Raw genomic sequence first — 3,870 nt, forward strand, 5'->3', positions numbered from 1 at the left:
ATGAAATCACGAGGCCTTTTTGTTTAAAGGGCATTTTTTGAATAAGTGGGCAGCAGAGGTTACCCTTGTGCTTGTGCTGCAGTGATTTACTAAATGTAAGGGGGAATTCCTGCTCTGTCAGAAGTCCAAAACCCACAGTTTGGGCATCCATGTGATTTGGCCACAGCTCTACTGACCATGCCATGTTTGGGATGGTCAAGAAAAGGAAAAGAGATGATGTGGAGGTTATTTAATGTGATTGCAACACTTTGTTCTGAGTGAGAACTTTCTTTAGGGGTCCAGTTTGGAACTTCTGCAGCTGCTCTGACACAGGAGCAGAGCAGACTTGGCATCTTGGCTGGGTGAGGTTGAGCACTGAGGGGAGAACTGGAAGGCAGAGCAGGGTGATGTCCCTGTCCTTCTCTTGGCTGTAGGGAGAAGAAGTGGAGCCAAAAGGTCTCATAACTGATATGGAGAGAGCAGTTATACAGATTTCACTTCTAAATACTCCCCTGGGTTGTCACACCTTCAGACAGAGAAAAAACTTGAGATTTTGAGCAGCCAACTGGGCTGATAGGAGAGAAGCAGGCAGGGATTCTGTTCAAGTCGAAAAATGTTTATGTACATTTTAGTAGGAAATAAATTCATTCATTTTCTTTAAAAACTGTAATTTGGAAGTTTTCATACCAGGTCTTTCTAAATTTGAACCAAAAGCAAGTACTTTTTTGATAGTACTGGTAATAGTTTTACAAATTACAAGGTGGCTGTGGGAGGACTTCACTGTGTGAATCAGTGATTTTATTTATAACAGCAAGTAATTTCAGGACAAGTTTGTAATTAGGTTTTAATGCCCATTGGAGGTAGGGTTTTTTGGGGTTTTTTTAAGGCCATGGGCTTCTTTCTTCTGTTCTGTGCTTGACATATATGTAGCAAAATTGTTCAGAGAAGCTTGTGCCCTCTGTTCTGGGGGGCTCTCTTCACCCCATATCAGGGCAGTCACAGACACTGTCACTCCATGGTTTTTTGTGGGGTTTGCTTAAAGGGCTTGCCTAAAGTTCTCCCCATTCAGCATTTATTTATAAGTAACTGAATAAGTATATTAAATAAGTTCTATTTTGTGTGATTGCAGAAAGTATTATCATCAGGTTCTTTGCCTAATGATCTGATGGGTTTCCTTGGACACTTGCTATGAGAATGAATTAGTGATTAATCCTTAGCAGATGACAAGGATAGAAGAACACAGTTGTGTTTGTGCAGTTTCCCTGGCAGTGCTTCTGCCCTGGTGTCACTCAGCAGATGAGATGCAGTTTCTCCTCCTTTCCCAAGTACCAGTTAGAGCTGATAAATGTTAAGCAGACAGTCGAAGCTGTCAGTGCACAAGATGGAAGATGTTGAACAGACCTGTGGTGCCAAAGAAACGGTTCCTGCCTCCCTTTAAGCAGACAGATGAGTTGCTTCGTTTCCTTCTGAGCAGCAGAACCAGTTGCCATGGACAGTGGGTGGAGGAGAGACCCTTTCCATTCATCCAGCTCTGCTTTGCATCCCTTCCCTGGCACTGGCACCAGGCAGGGGTGGCCCCTGCCCTTCCCTGGTGCCCAGCAGGCCGAGGAGGAGAGCAGGGGGACAGTTGTCATTCCCTTACATGGTTGAGACAATCTAACACATCATTTGCAGTTTCTCCTTGATGTTCTCATGACCCAAGGAGTTTACAAGGAGATTTGGCAGTGAATTAAACTGGAAGGGCCAGAAGGATGCTGCCAAGAAAGCAGAAGGGGCAATACCACGTGAAGGATGGGAGCATGAAGGGGTTTGGAATCCAGTGGCAAAACAGGCTGCAAATACAAGTGATTACCAAAGCTGATATTCCTGTGAAGGGCCTGTTCCATGTGTAATCAGAATAACTGAGGTGGGAAAGGACCTCTGGAGATCATCTGCTCCATTCCCCACACTCAAAAATCAGGCACAGGAGATACAGGGGTAACAAAAGACTTGAGACACCCCTGGGAGGTGTGTGGAGGCTGCACTCGTGTGTCAGACACGGCCCTGGGCAACCTGCTGGGACTCAGGAGTCAGATATAATCTGGAAATTGGCCTTGATTTGAGAAAGGGAATTGTACCAGGTAACCTCCCAAGGTCTCTTCCAACCTAAGTTATGCAATGAATGTTTAGTATTAGAGGCATAATAATCTTGTAGCATTTTTTCTTATGAGCATTGTGGGGTGTTAATATTTGAATGGTTCTCAAAACCTTTTTGTATATGCTCTGTACCTTGTTATAATTTAACCTGGTGTGCCTGACTAATTTTCCTTCAGAATAAGAACAGCAGAAGGTATTTTTTAATAATACTTATAAAAGAGAACGTGTGTTAACTGCCAAGTATTGTACTGGTGCTTACTGATTAATTTTCACAGAAACCTTGTTAGAATAGGTCAGTACAACTTTCATTTTAGAGACAAGGAAACCAATGGGAGAGTAAATGGTTTCCTTGAGGTCACAGTTACATGTCAGGGGTGTAGATGTCACTGAAAATAGTTTCCTTTGCACTTTGTTCCAGTCTGTGCTGCCTCTCAGGAGAGGTTGGGTAGCAAATTGAAGGCAGCTTGTTTATGGAAGTGCAACAGAATGTTAAAATTCAAGACAGATAAAATCTGCTGAGAGCAAGTCTTATGGGAATACTGATTTTTTACTGTGATATAGCTGAGTGCATAATTTTTTCCCACCTGTCTGCTGCTCCTTGTGGTGGTGATGTTTTCTGAGTACATCTGAAAAGAACTCATTGCTAAGAGGCAATTATGAATTAAAACTGGGAAAGCAAAAGCAGGGAAAAGCAAAAGCTCATATTTAATACATATATTCCTCTAGTGGTTTTGTTTGAGCAATTAAATGGGACAAAATTGCTGCATAGTGAAATGTCTGTTGCTTTTGCTGCTTGTTAAATATTATTCCTGAAAATAACAGTGTTGCTTCATCTAAACTGGGATCACATAAAATTCATAGCAGTGGAGCTTGTGACTGGCACTTGCATGTCTTCATAAATAGTGATTCCTGTGGACCAATGCAAAGATGGATTCTCAAAAAATCAGGAGAATAAGTGGGGAGCACTGATACAATTCAAGTCTTGGCTCCTGTAAGAGCTTGTGGGGAGTTCCCAGTCCTTGCTCACTGTCACAGGGTGGCACATTCCAATGAATTTCCCATGACAGTAGTTTTTTCATCCCAAATACAATTTCTCCTTTGCTTACTCTTAAGTATTTTAAAACTTGTGTGGATGCCTGAGGGCCATGGAAAAGAGGGACTGGGAAGCAGCTCCACCTGGAGCTGGAGCTCTGGACTGATCCCGGTCCAGAAGCAGAGCTGGAGGTGTATCCATGCCCCGGGAAGGGGAACAGCTGCACCACAAGAACACTTCCTGCAGCCTGCAAGGAACAGCAGCTCATCAGCTGAGCCTTGGCCAAACTCCATCCTGAACACTTTCTAGCATTTAATGCTGGAAAGTATAAAAAACATGGAAAGGAAGAGAAAACAAGCTCTAGATTCAGGTGGTGTTGTCAAATAGAGATCTCTTACTAATGGCACAGCTTTATTTTATCTCATGTCTTTTCCCCATGAGTCTCTGGATAAAGATATTGTCAGATACCCCTGGAAGGTTTTGTTGGATGGGAATTAACATTCTTTACCCTCACTTTGAACATTTATACTCTTAAAAATAATGTACCATGGAGAAAGTGTGCTTTTGCTTCAAAAACTGCAAAGAAATTAAGGTTAAAAGAAATTTTTCCCAAGTGAGGACAAAGCATCTTTGAAAGCTGACTGTAGCCTTGTTCAGTGACCCAGAGACCCCAGCTGATGGATATGGGACCAGATACACAAGGAGCTGTAAGATACCATATA

The 3,870-nt window shown here is 42.6% G+C and overlaps 1 protein-coding gene across 2 annotated transcripts in view; it reads left to right on the forward strand.

Moving 5' to 3' along the window:
* OGFOD3 (2-oxoglutarate and iron dependent oxygenase domain containing 3) overlaps positions 1-3,870 on the forward strand; it is a 42,753-nt gene that overhangs the window by 27,146 nt on the left and 11,737 nt on the right. The window lies entirely within an intron of this gene.

The sequence above is a fragment of the Pseudopipra pipra genome, chromosome 19 (genome assembly GCF_036250125.1).
Source record: "Pseudopipra pipra isolate bDixPip1 chromosome 19, bDixPip1.hap1, whole genome shotgun sequence".
NCBI lineage: Eukaryota > Metazoa > Chordata > Aves > Passeriformes > Pipridae > Pseudopipra > Pseudopipra pipra.